At 37.8% G+C, this 20582-nt stretch overlaps 1 protein-coding gene and 1 pseudogene across 2 annotated transcripts in view; one reads left to right on the forward strand and one right to left on the reverse strand.

The window, feature by feature from the left end:
* The window catches only part of ATP8A2 (ATPase phospholipid transporting 8A2), an 860692-nt gene that overhangs the window by 784902 nt on the left and 55208 nt on the right, over positions 1-20582 (reverse strand). The window lies entirely within an intron of this gene.
* LOC100616975 (ATP synthase subunit gamma, mitochondrial-like) overlaps positions 11855-20582 on the forward strand; it is a 35651-nt pseudogene continuing 26923 nt past the window's right edge.

Raw genomic sequence — 20582 nt, forward strand, 5'->3', positions numbered from 1 at the left:
TCTGTAAAGAGTATAAACACTTAAGATAACAAAGGCTGTCCAGAATCAATGATGGGCTGTCTACGCTTACTGTCTGATGGATCTGTCCTACAGAAAAGCAAGGAGTCCACCTCCTGACCCTGGCGCCAGAACTGAAATTGGAGTCTCCCAAGAGGCTTGCAAAAAAAAAAATCTCTCTGTGATCAGAAATTTTAACAAATAAATGGAAAATAAATGCTAGTATACATGAGATAGGTGAAACTGAAAAACAAAACAAAACAAGGGGACTGGGAGGGTGCCATTTGGTCCTTGCCAGTGCTCTTCCTCAGCACTGATGTTGCAGTAATGAGAATTTCTTTTTCACTGAAATTCTTACTGACTGCAGCACAGGTCTCAGAAAATGCAATCAAATCCAAAGCATTCACAGAAAAAATACATAAAAAATGATCACACTGTTCTCTTATGGAAGTATCAAGTCTAAGTGAGAAAAGTCATAGTTTCCATGGTTATGTTTAGTCAATAGTAAGCTCTGAGCTTTCTCAGAGACCAGGTGGGGCCCTTCTGCAGAGGGACTGTATGTCGTTTTGTTTCTTTTTTTTTTAAACCTTTACCTTCCATCTTGGAATCAATACTGTGTATTATTGGTTCCAAGGCAGAAAAGAGTGGTAAGGGCAAGGTAAAGGGGGATAAGTGACTTGCCTAGGGTCACCCAGCTGGGAAGTATCTGAGATAAGATTTGAACCTAGGGGGACTTCTGGGTAATCATGGCTGCAATCTAGACGCCACACACTTCCTCTCCCCAGCACCAAACGAAATAGACTATATCAAAGGAGCATAAAAATCACCTTTGGAGGAACAGAAGGACTCCCCAGTACTCCCCAGTACCCCACAGAGGTGAAGGTACGTGGGGTTTGAACATTTCCACACTATAATAAGGAGGAAAAGCTTGCACAGAAACGTGAACTGAGCCGCCCTTCCCCCCCCACCTGCCAGAAAAAATGTCTCAGGGCGGTTTCACGGGAGAATACTGCGCAGAGCACAGGGGGCCCAGGGAGCCATACTTGGGGCTGTTGCACTGAGCATCTGGGCAGAGCTAAACACCAGGGGCGGACCACGTGCTGATTATCTGGGCGGAGCTGAACACCTGGGCAGTTTGGCTGTGATCAGGGGCCCAGCACTCTAAGAAACCCTGGAGGCTGGGAAGAAGTAGTCTGAGGCAACCTAAATTCACAGAAAACCCACCCATATCACCCAGACACCAGACCCCAGACCAAAAAGGAAAGGGGAATAAAACCACCAAATGGATGGCTCACATGGCCCAAAATCAAGCCTCCAGGAAGAAAGGGAAAAAGGTGACTATTGAAAATTTTATGGTGCAAGTACCCAAGGAAAAGAAGAGAATGAAGATGAAATCCAAAAAAAATCAGAACATGCCTCCCAAAATGGAAACTATCAACAAGCTCTGGAAGATCTCAAACTGGAACTTACCCAAAAGATGGAAACCTGGAAAGAAAAATGGGAGAAAGAGATCAACAGTCTGACAGATAAGACTGCTCAATTGGAAAAGGAGCTGGAAGCATCCAATAGAAGGGCAGACAAAGCTGAAAAGCAAAACCAGTCCCTAACGACCAGAATTAAGCAACTCGAAGAAAGTGAGATCATAAAACAGCAAGAATCAATAAAGCAAAGCCAAAAAATCAATGAATTAGAAGAAAATATAAAATATCTCACTGAAAAGGTCACAGACTTGGAAAACAGAGGAAGAAGAGACAACCTCCGAATTATCGGTCTCCCAGAAAAACCAGAGATAAACAATAAACTCGATGTTATTCTACAGGAGATTATAAAAGAAAATTGCCCACACATTCTGGAGCAAGGGGGCAAAATAGAAATAGAAAGGGTTCATAGAACACCCTCTATACTAAATCCCCAAAAGTCAACCCCTAGGAATGTAATTACCAAATTCAAGAGCTTTCAAGAAAAGGAGAAAATCCTACAAGAAGCCAAGAAGAGGAGCTTCAGATATAGGGGGGCTCCCATAAGGATCACACATGACTTAGCGGCTAACACACTAAGAGACCACAAAGCATTGAACACGATATTTAGAAAGGCAAGAGAGCTGGGTCTCCAACCAAGAATCAACTACCCAGCAAAACTGACTATATACTTCCAGGGGAAAAGTATGGGCATTCAACAAAATAGAAGATTTCCAAGCATTTGCTAAGAAAAGACCAGAACTTAGTGGAAAATTTGATATCCAAGCACAGAAAGCAAGAGAAACATGAAAAGGTAAATATGAAAGAAAGGGAAAAGGAGATAAATCTTATCTTTTTCTTTAAGTCAAACTCTCTTCTATAAGGACTACATTTGCATCAAATTATATATATTAATATGCAGGGAAAATGTTTTGTGTAACTCTCAAAAATTGTATGCATCATAAGGGTAGTTAGAAGAAACATGCATAGGGAAAGATTGGGGCATTAAGAAGATTCTGGGAAAGTGGGGGCAAAGAAAGGAAAAGGGAGGGGGGAACCTTCGATAACACTAAGATTTACTTCAAGAAATAGGGGTACTTAATAGAATAATCTTTTCCATATAAAGATACATGGGAAGGGGAGGGGAAGAACTCTCATATGAGGAGAGGAAGAAAGCATGAAGTAGAATTACTTAAACCTTACTCTCAGTGAAATCAAATCTGAGAGGGAAGAACATCTAGATCCAGTGGGATCCTAAATTCTATCTTATCCAACAGGGCAAGAAAGAAAGGAAAATTAAGGAGGGGGAGGGGGAAGTATAAAAAGGGAGGGAAGGAGGGGGGAGGGGAAGAGAGCATAATAAGGGAGGGGCTAGAAAGGGAAGCATATCAAGGGAGGGGACTAGGGGGACTGACCTAAAGTAAATCACTGGTTCAAAAGGAGATAGCTAAAGAAGAAAGGTCAGAACTAGGGGAAGATATCAAAATGCCAGCGAATACACAAATGACAATCATAACTTTGAACGTGAATGGGATGAACTCACCCATAAAACGTAGACAAATAGCAGATTGGATTAGAACCCAAAACCCTACCATTTGTTGTCTTCAAGAAACACATATGAGGTGGGTTGATACTCACAAGGTTAGAATTAAAGGTTGGAGTAAGACCTTTTGGGCCTCAACTGATAGAAAGAAGGCAGGAGTTGCAATCATGATATCTGACAAAGCCAAAGCAAAAATAGACCTGATCAAAAGGGATAAGGAAGATAAATATATTCTGTTAAAAGGGAGTATAGACAATGAGGAAATATCACTAATCAACATGTATGCACCAAATAGTATAGCATCCAAAATTTTAATAGAGAAACTAGGAGAATTGAAGGAGGAAATAGACAGTAAAACCATATTAGTGGGAGTCTTGAACCAACCACTATCAAATTTAGATATGTCAAACCAAAAAATAAACAAGAAAGAGGTAAAAGAGGTGAATGAAATCTTAGAAAAATTAGAGTTAATAGACATATGGAGAAAAATAAATAGGGACAAAAAGGAATACACCTTCTTTTCAGCAGCACATGGCACATTCACAAAAATAGATCATACACTAGGTCACAGAAACATGGCACTCAAATGCAGAAAAGCAGAAATAATAAATGCAGCCTTTTCAGATCACAAGGCAATAAAAATATTGATTGGTAAGGGTACATGGAGAGCCAAATCAAAAATTAATTGGAAATTAAATAATATGATACTCCAAAATCGGATAGTTAGAGAAGAAATCATAGAAACAATTAATAATTTCGTTGAAGAAAATGACAACGGAGAGACATCCTTTCAAACCTTATGGGATGCAGCCAAGGCAGTACTTAGAGGAAAATTCATATCCCTGAGTGCATATATTAACAAATTAGGGAGGACAGAGATCAAGGAATTGGAAATGCAAATCAAAAAACTTGAGAACAAACAAATTAAAAACCCCCAGAAGAAAACCAAACTAGAGATCCTAAAAATTAAGGGAGAAATTAATAAAATCGAAAGTGACAGAACTATTGAGCTAATAAACAAGACTAGAAGCTGGTACTTTGAAAAAACAGACAAAATAGACAAAGTACTGGTCAAACTAATAAAAAAAGGAAAGAAGAAAGGCAAATTAACAGCATCAAGGATGAAAAGGGGGATATCACCTCCAATGAAGAGGAAATTAAGGCAATCATTAAAAACTACTTTGCCCAACTATATGGCAATAAATATACCAACCTAGGTGATATGGATGAATATTTACAAAAATATAAATTGCCTAGACTAACAGAAGAAGAAATAGATTTCTTAAATAATCCCATATCAGAGAAAGAAATCCAACAAGCCATCAAAGAACTTCCTAAGAAAAAATCCCCAGGGCCTGATGGATTCATCAGTGAATTCTATCAAACATTCAAAGAACAGCTAACTCCAATACTATACAAACTATTTGACATAATAAGCAAAGAGGGAGTTCTACCAAACACCTTTTATGACACAAACATGGTACTGATTCCAAAGCCAGGCAGGCCAAAAACAGAGAAAGAAAATTAAAGACCAAACTCCCTAATGAATATAGATGCAAAAATCTTAAATAGGATACTAGCAAAAAGACTCCAGCAAGTCATCACAAGGGTCATCCACCATGATCAAGTAGGATTTATATCAGGGATGCAGGGCTGGTTCAATATTAGGAAAACTATCCACATAATTGACCACATCAACAAGCAAACCTACGAGAACCACATGATTATCTCAATAGATGTAGAAAAAGCCTTTGATAAAATACAACACCCATTCCTACTAAAAACACTAGAAAGCATAGGAATAGGAGGGTCGTTCCTAAAAATAATAAACAGTATATATCTAAAACCATCAGCCAATATCATCTGCAATGGGGATAAGCTAAATCCATTCCCATTAAGATCAGGAGTGAAACAAGAATGCCCATTATCACCTCTATTATTTGACATTGTATTAGAAACACTAGCAGTAGCAATTAGAGAAGAAAAAGAAATTGAAGGCATTAAAATAGGCAAGGAGGAGACCAAATTATCACTCTTTGCAGATGACATGATGGTCTACTTAAAGAATCCTAGAGATTCAACCAAAAAGCTAATCGAAATAATCAACAACTTTAGCAAAGTTGCAGGATACAAAATAAACCCACATAAGTCATCAGCATTTCTATATAATTCCAACACAGCTCAGCAACAAGAACTAGAAAGAGAAATCCCATTCAAAATTTCCTTAGACAAAATAAAATACTTAGGAATCTATCTCCTGAGACAAACACAGGAACTATATGAACACAACTACAAAACACTTTCCACACAACTAAAACTAGACTTGAACAATTGGAAGAACATTTACTGCTCATGGGTAGGACGAGCCAATATAATAAAAATGACCATCCTACCCAAACTCATCTATCTATTTAGTGCCATACCCATGGAACTTCCAAAAAAATTTCTTTACTGATTTAGAAAAAACCATAACAAAGTTCATTTGGAAGAACAAAAGATCAAGGATATCCAGGGAAATAATGAAAAAAAAATACAAAGGAAGGGGGCCTTGCAGTCCCAGATCTCAGACTATATTATAAAGCAGTGGTCACCAAAACAATCTGGTACTGGCTAAGAGACAGAAAGGAGGATCAGTGAAATAGACTGGGGGCAAGCGACCTCAGCAAGACAGTATATGACAAACCCAAAGATCCCACTTTTGGGACAAAAATCCACTATTTCATAAAAACTGCTGGGAAAATTGGAGGACAGTGTGGGAAAGATTAGGTTTAGATCAACACTTCACACCCTACACCAAGATAAATTCAAAATGGGTGAATGACTTGAACATAAAGAAGGAAACAATAAGAAAATTAGGCAAACACAGAATAGCATACATGTCAGACCTTTGGGAAGGGAAAGACTTCAAAACCAAGCAAGACTTAGAAAGAGTTACAAAATGCAAAATAAATAATCTGGAATACATCAAATCAAAAAGTTTTTGTAAAAACAAAACCAATATAACCAAAATCAGAAGGGTAGCAACAAATTGGGAAACAATCTTTATAAAAACCTCTGACAAAGGTTTAATTACTCAAATTTACAAAGAACTAAATCAATTGTACAAAAAATCAAGCCATTCTCCAATTGATAAATGGGCAAGGGACATGAACAGGCAGTTCTCAGCCAAAGAAATCAAAACTATTAATAAGCACATGAAAAAGTGTTCTACATCTCTTATAATCAGAGAGATGCAAATCAAAAGAACTCTGAGGTATCACCTCATACCTGGCAGTCTGGCTAACATGACAGCTGTGGAAAGTAATGAATGCTAGAGGGGATGTGGCAAAGTAGGGACACTAATTCATTGCTGGTGGAGTTGTGAATTGATCCAGCCATTCTGGAGGGCAATTTGGAACTATGCCCAAAGGGTGATAAAAGACTGTCTCCCCTTTGATCCAGCTATAGCACTGCTGGGTTTGTACCCCAAAGAGATAATAAGGAAAAAGACTTGTACAAGAATATTCATAGCTGCACTCTTTGTGGTGGCCAAAAATTGGAAAACGAGGGGATGCCCATCAATTGGGGAATGGCTGAACAAATTGTGGTATATGTTGGTGATGGAATACTATTGTGCTCAAAGGAATAATAAAGTAGAGGAATTCCATGGAGACTGGAACGACCTCCAGGAAGTGATGCAGAGCGAAAGGAGCAGAACCAGGAAAACATTGTACACAGAGACTGATACACTGTGGTACAATCGAAGGTGATGGACTTCTCCGTTAGTGGCAATGCAATGTCCCTGAACAATCTGCAGGGATCTAAAAAATACTATCCACAGAGGATAAACTGTGGGAGTAAAAACACCGATGGAAAGCAACTGCTTGACTACAGGGGTTGAGGGGATATGACTGAGGAGAGACGCTAAATGAACACTCTAATGCAAATACCAACAACAGGGAAATGGGCTCGAGTCAAGAACACATGTGATAACCAGTGGAATCATGCTTCGGCTATGGGAGAGGGAAAGGTGGTGGGAGGAGGGGCAGGGAGGAAAAGAAAATGATCTTTGTTTCCAGTGAATAATGTTTGGAAATAACCAAATAAAATAATGTTTAAAATTTAAAAAACAAAAAGAAATTTAAAAAACAAAACAAAACAAAAACACCTTACCTTCTTTCTTAGAATCAATAATGTGTATTGGTTCTAAGGCAGAAGAATGGTAGCGGCCAGGCATTGGGGGTTGAGTGACTTGCCCAGGGTCACACAACTAGGAAGTAGCTGAGGTCAAATTTGAACCCAGAACCTCCAGTCACTTGGTCTGACTTTCAATCCACTGAACCACCTAACTTTCCCCTCCCATTGAAGTTTTATGTCATATTCAAAGTTCAATGTCAGGAAAGAAATAGTGGTAAGATATTTTAAATTCTGTATATATGTTTGTGTGTATGTATATACACACATGTATATCTAAGCACACACATATATACATGTGTACAGATATATGAATACATGTCTACATACATGTGTGTATTATATAAATACATATCTACATTTCAAAAAAAAAAAAGATTTGAACCTAGGACTTCATATCTCTAGGCCTGGCTTTCAATCCAATCTGCTACCCAGCTGCCCCCTGTTTTGTTTCTTTTAAGAAAAAAATACATTTGTTTTTATATGCATTTGTAATCTGTCCTTCCCCAACTACCTATTCTATTAAAAAATAAAAATAAAACCCTTACATAAACACATATAATCTGACAAAAAATATGATACACACATATGTATCACATATGATACATATTGGCCGTGCCCCCAAAGGTATGCCTCTTTCTTCTTTTTCAGTTCATTCAGTTCTCTGCCAGGAAGTGAGTGGCATGCTTCATCTTTAGTCCACTGGACTCATGGTTTATCATTGCATTGGTCACAGTCCTCAAGCCTCTCTATGTTGCTTTTCTTTATGATGCTGGATGTTTCTACCCAGATAAATAATGAAAAGCAGTGGAGACCCTCCAATAATAAATTATTCACACAACATCTGTTCGTCATGACCCTGCTCCTTTGGGAACTGATACAAAAACCAAGGAAGAGATGAAGTGATGGGAAGAAGGGAGAAACGCTCCATCACCATAACCATTAGGCAGCTGCCCTATTTCCTGTGAGACTCTAAGAGAGCAGACAAGAACCACTGCCCTGAAGCTGCGATGCACTCATTCCATCAGGGACTGTAATAGAGAGGATAAAGCCCAGCATCCCATGGCACGTAGAGAGGAAAGGTTCAGCGGCATTATCACTCTACAGTAAGCCCTCCACTAACTCAAAGTGACCTGGAGGACACTCGACTTTTATGAGGCTGAGGCAACTGCTAAGTAAGTGAATAGAGGCAGTGCAGGGATAGTAGAGAGAGGAGTGGAAGGAACAAAGATCAGGACCCCTGAGTTCTAGGTATACTAGTCACTGTGTGAGGCTAGGCAAGTCATTTTTCCCATTACAGAGCTCAGTTTCCTTGTCTGTAAAATGAAGGGGATGGATCAAATGGGTGATTCTAATGTTCTCTAACTAATTTTTAGAACTTAAAAAAAAAACTATAGTAAAGGGCAGTGAAGTGGTCCAGAGGACATATGTATTTCCAGGAAATTTCTAACCTGGGACTCAAACCCTGGTCTTCAGATGCTAAACAAAGGGTACACCATGTTGCCCCCTCTCAGTACAATTGTGAGGTCCTGGGTCCAAGACATTTTCTTGCTGTGTAACCCTGGGCAAAGCATTTAACCCTCATTGCCTAGCCCTTACCACACTTCTGCCTTGGAACTGATATTTAATATAGATTCTAAGATGGGAGGTAAGGGTTAAAAAAAAAAACACCTTAGTAATAGTGGAAAAAGCTCTGGGTTGGAAGTCAGAGGACCTGGATTCAAATCTCACCTTTTCTACTTCCTAGTTGTGTGACCTTGGATGTCATACTCTCTCTCTGCCCTCAGTTTCCTCATCTGTAAAATTAAAGGGTTGGATTAGTTTTTGAAGTCCCATCCCATTCTTAATCTATCATCATATCACCTGGGATCAAAACCTGCCTCTACACCAATTCACTATATAACCTTTGGACAAGTCTAAGTATTTCCTTGGTATCTATGAAATATTAAAAGACTCAGAGGGAAGGCCTCTGGCACATTGATTAAATCCTCTGAGGAGGATTTATAGAAATACATGAACAAGATTCATACACTATTTAAAGGCAAAAATATATTACAAGTTGCATTGCTAGAGAGCAATGAAAACAACTGAACTTTATTGTATTTAATAAGACTAGAAATTTTTTACTAAAATGGTCTTTAAAATTTTTTTCAACAAGATCTGAAGGTAAAGGCATTTCTACTTAAATAATTTTTAAACTATAATACTAGATTCCCTAAGAATGGCAAATAATTAAGGCTTAGCTAGAATGTTTTCACATCAATTAGTAGGAATTCTATGCAACAAAGAATCATTAAAGAAAAAAGTCAGGAAAATCTTGACAACATAATAAAATTGGTATAGAAAAGGAGGTTTTACCAAAGTGAGTGAATGTATTGCTCTCATTTCAGAAATTCCATTGAAAGAGAGCTTACAATCTGATTTTTTTCAGATAACTGCCAGGATTCCCCTTTTCCCCCAACCCTGGTATTATATAACAGGGTAAAAAGTAATGTGTCTGTCCAATTATAAAAAGAAACTTTAGGAAGCTCCATATAGAGATGACTTCCATTCTTTAAATTAACCAAACATTTTTTAAATAAATACCCCTTGGACCATCAGTGGTCATAGATATTATAATAATGCAACATCCAGCAGCCTAAAAACCATTTCAGGTCCCTCATAGATAGTGCAAAGGACTTAAAGTATTTGAAGTCACGGAATCATATGATTTTAAAGTTAGAAGAGATGTTAGAAGTCAGATGATAAGGGGGAAACAGTCTTCCACAGTTTTATTTTATTCCCTGACAAATGATCCATCTAGACTCTTCTTAAATGTTTCCATCAAAAGTGAGATAGATTGAAGAGGTCATGGTGCTGAAAGGTGAGAGACCCACGTTCTAGCCCAGCTTCTACCATTTGCTAATGTGTGACCTTGGATAAGTCACTTAATATCTCTATGACTCAAAGGTCTTAGCTGTAAAGTGAAAAAAAAATATTTTACTTGTACCAAGTAGAAGAATTAACCAGGTAATTTCTTAGGGATCCTTATAACTCCTAGCTCTATGATTCATCTCTTGTCTAGAGAGTTCAACCCACCTCTAAAAATTACAGTTTTTCCTTCATATCATGTCAAAATCTGACTATATGCTTATTCTGCTCAGTAATTCTAGTTTGCCAGGCTTCTTTAATAAGCCAGAATGTTAAGGTTCTTGCCTTTTTTTATTCTTTTTTCCAAATATGTATAAAAACAATTTTTTCACATTAAAAAAATTGAGTTCCAAATTCTCCCCCTTCTGTTTCCTTGCCCTTCATTCAGAGGGCAAGCAATTTGATATAATTATCCATGGACAGAAGGATCTTATCTTTTTTAAGAATATTGATCACTGATATCACCTTTTGATACCAATATTTCTCTTGATACCTACAGCATCCACTTAGTGACAAGACTGGAGAAAAAAGGCTAATTTTAAGTGTATTACCTCCTGCATTACATCTAGCCTGCATAAATCTAAAATTTTATAATATCATACCCATAGTAGTTGCTTGATATTTATTTTACTTTATTTGATCTTAAATCCCCAAGTTCCCTTGAGCCTTTTTGATTTGGTTTTGAGACACAAGTTATATTGTCTTTGTATCCTCAGAGGCTAGAGATGTATCTTGCACAGATGTAGTATGACCTTCAGAAATGCTGGCCAGATCAAACCAGAATGGTTTGGAATACTGGAGAGACATAGACAACTAGAATCCTCTAATTATATAATTTTGAATGGGGACTTTAGAAATTACCCAGTCCAGGATATAGACTCTAAACACCCACCCTAGCATAATTATTCTCAATAATATGGAAATGGGTCTTATTCAATGACACATGTGAAACCCAATGGAATTGCACATTGGCTATGGGAGGGGGTTCGGGGAAGGGAGGGAAAGAACATGAATCTTATAATCACAGAAAAGTATTATTAATTAATTAAAATTAAATAGTTAAAAAATAAAAAATGAATAAATTACCCAGTCCAACTCTGCCACTGTGCAAATGAGAAAACAGAGATCTTGTGGTCTTTCAGTGATGGACAGAAAACCATCTTCTAGTAGGATTTACATTTTTAAAAATCTTCCAACTGTCTTCATAACTGCACTGGCCTTTGTCAGAAGAATCTAAATGCATTAGCTGTCCTCAACATTTTTCAGGTAGGTCCCATAACTCGTGTAACCACCACACATACTTTTCTTAGGGCACTTTGTGTTTTTATGTCTCCCACAACTAAAGTGGGAAAAGGGTAGAGCACTAGAAATAGAAATCTACATTCTAGATTTAAATTGTAAAAATTACTTGGCTTTCCATTCAACTATATATTCAAGGTATCCCCAAAGCATCTGTGCAGGTTTGTGCTCTGGAGGGTTAAACCTACACTGAGATTTTGGGGGACATTGTATTGGGGGACGCTGGGGGACACTGATCTGGTCATGATGCATTTTAATCAATGTGTTTTTTCTAAGGGGATAAGGGGCTCTGGATTATACACAAGTTGTAATGAAAGGCCAGGCACTGAGCATTATTTGATGTAGAAATATCAACTTCGACAAGCGAGACAGGTGAGCCGTAGTAGCTGAAGATGCTGGGCACCCTGAGGAGCCCGTGTGCCAGGGGAATTACACCCCCACTTTGGCATTGACAACTCTCTCCCCTAAGGCCCTGATGGAGAGATATAACAGGATCCCTAAACCCAAGAGGCTTCGAAATAGCAACCCTTCCAGCCCAATGTCAGCAGAGGCATCCTGGGAAGCAACTTGTGTCCCTTGTGAAGATGAAGCCTGGCAACAGCTCCTACAGGTACTGCAGTTATAGCTACCAAAGAGCCAGAAAAGAACATCCTTGCCACCAAAGTCCTTGGCACTGGCAAGTGGTACAAAAGCAGAAATTTCAATGATTTTTATCAGTGGCAATGGCATTAAAGAAAGCCCATTCCCAAGGGCTTTGCTGCTGTATGTACCCTATGGCCCCTAGGACCTTTCCTTCTGACCTGCAGCTAAAAAATGTCTGTCTATACAGGTTCTATCTACATTCCCTTAGAATGTGAGCTTCCTGAGGGCAAGAACTGTCTAACTTTTCTCATTGTATCCCCAACTGTTAGCACAGTGCTTTGCTCCCAGTAATTATATGCCTGAATAAATACTTTTATCCTTCATTCATTCACAAGAAAGCCAAGGAGAGATTTAGGATCAGTCTTCAAGGATATGGAAATCCTTTATGCAGAGAATGACACACATTTTTTCTCTTGTCTGGGTATCATGGTGGAATGGAAAAAGAATTGAAGCATGATTCAGTTTGAAGCCTGCCTGGTCAACGACATTTCTGGAGAATGTAAGATCCTCTAGGAGAATATATGGACTTAGAGGTCTGAGTTCATTTTGTAACCATGCTTTCAGATGTCCCTTCAAAAACCTGTTCCTCTTATCTAATATGCCAGGCAATAAGCACTAGAGGTACAAAGAAAAACCAAAGTAAAAACATTGACTGTGTCCTCAGGGAGTTCTGTCAGACCTAAATTCAAATTCAGCCTCAGATACATAATAGCTATATGACCCTGGACAAGTCACTTACCTTTTTCCCATCGATTGTAAAATGGAGACAATATAAATGCCTATCTCATGAGGTTAGTGTGAGGATCAAATGAGATAATATTTACCACATTCTTAGTACAGTGCCTGGCACCTGGTAAATGTTTAATAAATGTTTGCTCCCTTTCTTCTACCCCCTATCCTAAATTGATTGATATTTTTTATTTCATGTAGGCACTATTAAGTGTCACTTGCCTGAAGTCAGATGAAGAGAGAGGGGATTCTTTTTCCAGTTCTTTCTTCGGGTTTTCCCCTATATCTCACTAAAAACTCTTCATTCAGACTATTTGGTAACATTCCAAATTTTTATCTACAGGAACTTGCCAGAGTATAATGTGGCATAAATAGTAGTAATAGTAACTGACATATGCAATAGTTAATATATATAATCTCAGAATTGAGTACTAAGTGGAATATTATCCCCATTATATAGATGAGTTTACTGAGGTTAAGTTTAAATTAAGATTCCCATCCAGCACTGTCTTCACTCTGCCAGGCAGCTTCTTGGACCTGGATAACATGATCCGAATGCTCCACTGATCTTTCCCCCATTCTCTATATGACTTCAGGCTATGTTGTTTAATCTGTTAATGTTTCCATTTTCACATCTATAATGTATATCTAATAATAAAGACCTTCAAACTGCCCAGAGGTGCTACAAAGATAATGTAACAAAATTTACGGTTCTCAAAAGAAGGGAAGGATCTAGATCAGAAGTCAGCAGTTTTTAAAACTTGGGTTACTAATTGCTGCACAATTAGGACGAGGAGCATGACTCGAAGGCAACCCCAATGGGCTCCAGCCATCTCTCAAAATGAAAGGGTTCAAGTGTGGCTACTGGTAGTCCCTTTAAGGACTCTGAAATCCAAAGCAAAGAGGCATTTCCTCTTGACTCCAAGCCCTTTATTCATCCCCCATCTTCTTGGTCATTTGATCCAGAAAAACCTAAAGACCTCTTCCCTCCTGGAGGGCACCAGGACTGCTTGGGTTCCAGTGCTGACCTTGAAGCACACAAGCCTCAGAGGGTTCTGTCTCCTATAAAAGTACCATCCCTGGAAGATATTTCATTCCAATCATCCAAGCAAAAAGACTTAAAAGGAGCTCTCTACTAGCTCACTAACCCCAAACAAGCATTGCCCTATATTCAAGGAGATCCTTCTGCTGGGGCTGCCTGGGTTCTACTTATAGGCAATGCATTAAGCCTTCCTCCAACAGCTGGAAAGCCAGGAAACCTGGACTGGGCACCCTTGATCTGCCAATAACTAGCTGATTCGTCTTGGAGAAGTCACTTATCTGGACCTCAGTTTCTTCATTTGTAAACTGTGAAGGATTGGACTGGATGATCCCTAAGGTCCTTTCTAAGAATTCTGTTATAGTTAAGTCTCCAAACAATCTACCAAATGTATCTGTCCCTTAGAAAAGAAAGTCCACCAGACAACAATTAGTGAGCATTTATTAAGTACTTGTTAGGTGCCAGGTAAAAGGCTAAGTGTGGATGATACAGTCAAAAAGCAAAGAGTTCCTGCTCTCTAGGGGCTTGCATTCTAATGAGGGAGACAATATGTATGTAAATAAGCCTATAAAAGATAGAAGGAAAGACAATAAGCTGGAAGAACTAGGAAAAGCCTTTTGGTGGTGGAGCTGTCTTGAAGAAAGATAGAGATTCCTTTTTTTAGCCCACACCTTCTGTCTTAGAATCAATACTAAGCATTGATACTAATTGATACTAAGGTAGAAGAAGGGTAAGGAGCTAGGCAATTGGGGTTAAATGACTTGTCCAGGGTCACATAGCTAGAAAGTATCTGATGCCAAATTTGAATCTAGGATCTCCTATCACCAAGCCTAGCTCTCTATTCACTGGCCACCTAGATGTCCCTGGCAGTTAGAGATTCTAAGAGTACCTATGCTGATCAGAGTAACATCTGTGTTTCTAGTATGTGTGAAAGTCTTTTGAAAAATTAATAATAATTTTACATTTTAATTTATTTAATATTTAATAATTTGATTAATTTTAATAATAAAATAATAATAATAAAAGAGGGAGAGCAATTCAGACATGGGAGAATAGCCATTGTAATACATGGAAATGGGGAATTGAATGCAGTGCTTAAGTTGGTGACTCTTAAATGTTGATCACATTTATTTGATCCTCCCCTTCTTCCTCTTCTGATTCATGGAGAAGAACCATTTCTGGAGATGCAGAGGAAAAGAATCTTTCTCTTCCTTTTCTCAAGTTGATCTGATCTGATCCCAGTCTAGCTCACATTAGAAGAAGTAACAGGGAATAAAGATGTAGACATGCTGTTAGTTTATGCTAATGTTGTCTGAGAAGTCCAGTAGGGACTTTTGCTCCTTTATTGTGTTGGTATCCTTAGCTCTGGCATAGTGTCAGATGCATTGTAGATGCTTAAAATTCTTGCTGGTCCATGGATATGGTACATTGCACACACATATACACACATAATATACATTTATACTTTTAATTGTATTGATCAATTTTGCTGGGGTTTTTTGTTTCTTCTTCCTTTTTTTTCTCCTTTAAAAATAGTTTTTGTTATATGGGATCATGATCTGTGAGAGAGAAAAAAGAGGAAGACTAATAAAAAACCCATAAAGTGAAAAGCAAATGATAGCAATAAAAATGTATTTTTAAAAATGCTTGTTGGTTGGACAATTGATTAACAATTATCTGGCTGTTGGGACATGGAGAGGAGGATGTGGTGGTGCCAGCTAGAGGAAGGCAAGTCTCATATGGTGACATCAGAGAAGCAGAATGGCAAAACAGCTTAGGTAGGACTTAGAGAAGAAAGGACAAGAGAAGGACCCCATGAATTGCTGATTAAGAATGGAAGGACAGGCAGATAGATTGAGCTCTTGAGGTCTGAGTGGCAGTGGGATAAGTCATTGAGTATCAGCTCCAAATGTGGCATTTGGTGAGCCCCAGACAATAGGGATAAGGTCACAAGATTGCCTAAGGAAGGGTAACTTGGCCCATGAAGGAAACAGAATAGGTAAAATTTCTCATGATGGTCAGAGAAATTCCTATATTTACAGACTGCATGAGTTAGAGAAACCCAGTCTTTATATAATAGTCATTGTTGTAAATAATTGTTGTAGTGCTATTAAATTATTATTATTGTATAATCAGACAAATTTTTAAAAAAAAACATGAAAATCTAGCCCAAGTAAAGAGCATGGGATATAATCAAGAATAGTTGGAAGAAGGTTGTGTTTCAAAGAAGAAGAGAAATTAAGAAGAGATATGGAAACTTGGTCTTTAAATTATTGTAATTGTTATGTTATATATTATATTGTTATTAAATTTATTGTTCTATAATTATGTATATTTTTTAAATCACGAAAATCAGGCACAAGTGAAAACGATGGTAAGGAAACAATCAAGAATGGTTGGAAGTAGGTTGTATTCCTCAAGAAGAAAATTGACTTCAGAAAATGTCTGGAAGTAGAATACAGTGTATACAATTTTGTACAGCTGCTAGGATTATAGTTAGGCTACTAATGAACAGAATCTAGAATCAAGATCAGAGTTCAAATCCTGCCTCAAAAACTTACTGTGTAACCTTGAGTCTCTTAGCTGATGCTTCAGTACTTAATTTTTTAAAGAGGTATAAGAGTATAAGTATAAACCTACCTATCCAGGTTTTTGTGAGGAGAAAATGGCAATGTTTGCAAAGTGCTTAGCAAACCTTAAAGCGATATAGAAAGGCTAACTGTTATTTTTAGCTGCGTGGAAAGCAGTTTTCAAAGTAGAGGGCTATGCCTGGAGTCCAGACCAAAAAAAAAAAAAATCAGAGAATAAATAATGCCCTTAGCACAGTGCCTTATACATAATAGGCTCTCAAAAATATTTATTAATTTTGTAATGCAATAGAAAGAACCCTAAACTGGAAGTTGAGAGTTCTACACCTTTTGAGAGCAAGAACAACTTCCTTTTTGAATTTGTATGCCTGGCTCCCTAGGTGAACAAGAAGCACTTGATGAAGCCATACTAAATTGAACTGAATAGCTGCTGAGTGCAGGTCCTAGAGTTGGGAAGGCACATCTTCCTCAGTTCAAATCTGGCCTCAGACACTTACTAGCTGTGATAAACCAGACAGGTCACTTAACCCTGTTTGCCTCAGTTTCCTCATCTGTCAAATGAGCTGAAGAAGGAAAGGCAAAACACTCTAGTATCCTTGCCAAGAAAACCCCAAATGGGGTCATGAAGAGTCAGATATGACCAAAACAACTTAACAACAACAAAAAGTTTTACTAGCTCTGAGATCTATGACCAAGTCATTTAAATCTCTCTGAGACTCAGTCTCCTTATCTATAAAATGGGAATAAAGATATTTCCACTATCTACCTAATAGGGCTTTTTTGAGTCAAGCACTTTGTCAAATGCAAAGCCTTCTATTAATGTCAACCATTGGCTTGTTGGCAAAGGAGACTGATAAAAAATAAATATTTGATCATGATATAGCACAGAGAAAATAAAGAAGGAGAGTGACCCAGAGAATCAGGTCTTCTAATTTGCTTGTCCTCACAAGGTAAAAATTTTTGAGGTTTTATATGTTCAAAGATTTTCAAAGCAGCATTAGGCAGAATTGCAAAAAGCTGGAAAAAACCTCAATGTCTCACAACTGGGAAATGTTTAAATAAATTGTGGTACATTAACGTAATGGGATGCCATTAAGATCGACAAGCATGAGGAAAACAAATCTGGAAAAAACTTTATGAAATAATGCGAAGCAAAAAAGCAGAACCAGAAGAATGAATTCCACACTGACTTATAACCACATAAAAGGAAAACTGAATAAGAATGAATGAACAAGGAATCCTGATGAAGACTTGGAGGAAGTGATTGAAAAATTGTGATGACACTTTATGCACTGAAATTAATTTAAATGTAGAGAGTTATAAAAACTTCTGGGTCATATAAGTAACAAGATGGAAGACTAAACATTTTCTCTGATTCCTTCAAATTCCCCAAATTCTCCAAAACAGAAATGTTGTGCCAAAGATAAGGTAACTTCAATTTTCTCTATTCAAGAGAAGTTTTAAGAATAAAAAACATAAACTGAGGCTCACTGATCCTGAACTCACTCAGTACTCTTCTCCCAGCTGCCACAGTATTAACAGCAAGGCTGCACTTGCAGATCCAAGGACTGGGCACATGGGTTGGAGCTTGCAACAAAACCCAGCTCCATACCCATATCTACTCTTCCTCTTTCTTGTACTGTGGAGACTGGATCCAGGCTGCAGAAGTTTGCTTGGACAGCAACAGACAGAAATCACAGCAACCCTACAGGACCAAAACTCTGCTATGGACCAAAGCCCTGTTCTGAACTACCAGTACCAGGATGGGCAAGACTAGAGCACCAGTACAGCAGAATTAATGTCAGGAAGAAAAACCACATTGCACTAGCATGGCAGCCCTCTGATCTACCCAGGACAGCACACCAAGACAAGACACCCAGCACTTGATGAGACAGAGGACCCTGTGGAATGGAAAGAGAACATGCAACCACAACATGTCAATCCTGGGTGGTTCAAAAAAGAAATGAGAATTATAAGAGCAGAATTTATGGCCTGTACAGGGGAAAAAAATAGGTAGAATAAAAAAAAAGCAATCTGCAATGCAAGCATCACCAATGAAACAAAAGAGAGAACAAGGGATTGTAAATGCAAGCACACAAAAGTGAAGAAAGATCTAGAAGAAGAGAAACAAAAAACAATAACATTTTTTAAAATTCTATTCCTTAACAAAGAGGACTTTGAAAGAGTTTTATTAGGGAAATTCAGAACTAAAGATATGTTTTGCTTCTCAAACAGCCCAAATAACAGAAATGTAGGTAGAGGGGACAGCTAGGTCAGCCAGTAGACTGGGAGTCAGGTCAAAAGACAAGAGGTCCTGGGTTCAAATTTGATCTCAGACAATTCCCAGCTGGGTGGCCCTGGGAAAGTCACTTTACCCTCATCATCTAGCCATTACCACTCTTTTGCTTTGGAACCAATAATCAGAATTGATTCTAAGAAAGAAGGTAAGGATTTCAAAAAAAGAAAGAAATGCAGGAAGAGTGGCAGTAAAGAGATCAGTAAGAAATTTCTTTCTAAACGGACACAGAGGAATTGTGAGTCAGCTATGGTAGGGGAGTGGTGGGAGGGGAGGGAAAGAACATGAATCGTGTAACCATGGGAAAATATTAATTAATTAATTTAATTTTTTTTAAAAAGTAAAATAAAATAAAATAAATGGACATAGAAAGACAGGAGCAAAGGCAAAAGGCCTGCAGAAGCAACAGTGAAAAGGTGGGCTTTAGCATTGTAGACAGAACCTGGAGACACCCTGCCAACAGGTGAATTTTTATGGGACTACATTACAATATGAAAGGGTACATAAGGGTGGGAGGGGATTAGGAGAATAGGGAGAAATGCATGATGTGCTAGAGTCAAATCTAGGGCAAACAATAAAGGAAAAATGAACTCTCTGGTCTTAGACATTTTCAAGCTGTGTGACCCTGGGCAAGTCACTTAGCCCTCTAGCCCCTTGTCCTTCTGTCTTAAGAGTTGTTACTAAGATAGAAAGTAAGGGTTAAGAAATCCAGAGAAATAACTATTAGAATCATCTTTCACATCCCTGTATCTTTGGTTTCATTTGAGAATTTTGGTCATGTAAGAGTGTGCTCTTACAACAATGACCAATATAGAAATGTGTTTTGCATGACAATAAAATGGAATAAAATAAAATATAGAAGGATATGGTTAGTTGCACAAAATAGTGTATTTTTGAGAGGTAGTAGATGACATAGCAAATGAAGATCTGGTATAAAAAAGCACATGAAGATCTAGGTATAAAAAAAAATGGCTGGTAAATCTAATATTCCTTTCCTTTCTACTTTCACTAATCGTACAGACCAAATGGTGAATCAGGCAAAATTCATTTTCCCAGCACAGTATATAGGCAATAAGAGGAGATCTGGGTTCAAATATGCTCTTTGACAGACTACTACTGTACTGTAAATGATCAAGGGAATGGTTAAAAAAAACTGGGAAAGACTTGCATGAAATGATACAAAGAGAAGTAAGTAAAACTAGAAGAACATTGTTCACAGTAACAACTATATTGTAATAATAATCAACTGTGAATTGCTACTCTGATTAATGCAATAATCCATGCAAATTCCAAAGAATTCAACATAAAAAATACTATGCACCTGCAGAGAGAACTAATGAACTCTGAGTGAAGCATATTTTTCACTTTATTTTCTTCCTTTTTTTCTCCTCACAACATAGTTAATGTAGAAATGCTTTGCATTACTTCATATGTATAATGAATATAATTTTCCTTGCCTTCTCATAGGTGTAATAAGAAGTGGGGGGGGGGGGGAGAGAAAGAAGTGGGGGGGGGGAGAGAAAGAATTTGGAACTCAAAATAAAAAAAATTTAAATAAAAAATTAAATATCAACTTGGCATCTGTGAAGAATGGATTGAAAAGGAAAGAAGCTAGAAAGAGCGAGGCTAATGAGGAGGCTATTTTAATAATCTAGCTGAGAGATTATAAGGATGTAATCTTGGACATCTAATGTAAAGTCTTTAAAATTCAGAACATTAATCACTATGGGAAATAGTGTGGTACAGTTTGAAAGTCACTAGATAAGGAAGGCAGAAAATCCAAGTTTGGGTCCTAGGTCTAACACATAACCTCCATGAGTTTCAATTTCTTCAACCATAAAATAATTTTTTTTTAGGATTTCCAAGGTCCCTTCCAGTTTTACTTTCTGAATAGGTCATAAAAGAAGTT

The sequence above is a fragment of the Monodelphis domestica genome, chromosome 4 (genome assembly GCF_027887165.1).
Source record: "Monodelphis domestica isolate mMonDom1 chromosome 4, mMonDom1.pri, whole genome shotgun sequence".
Classification (NCBI taxonomy): domain Eukaryota; kingdom Metazoa; phylum Chordata; class Mammalia; order Didelphimorphia; family Didelphidae; genus Monodelphis; species Monodelphis domestica.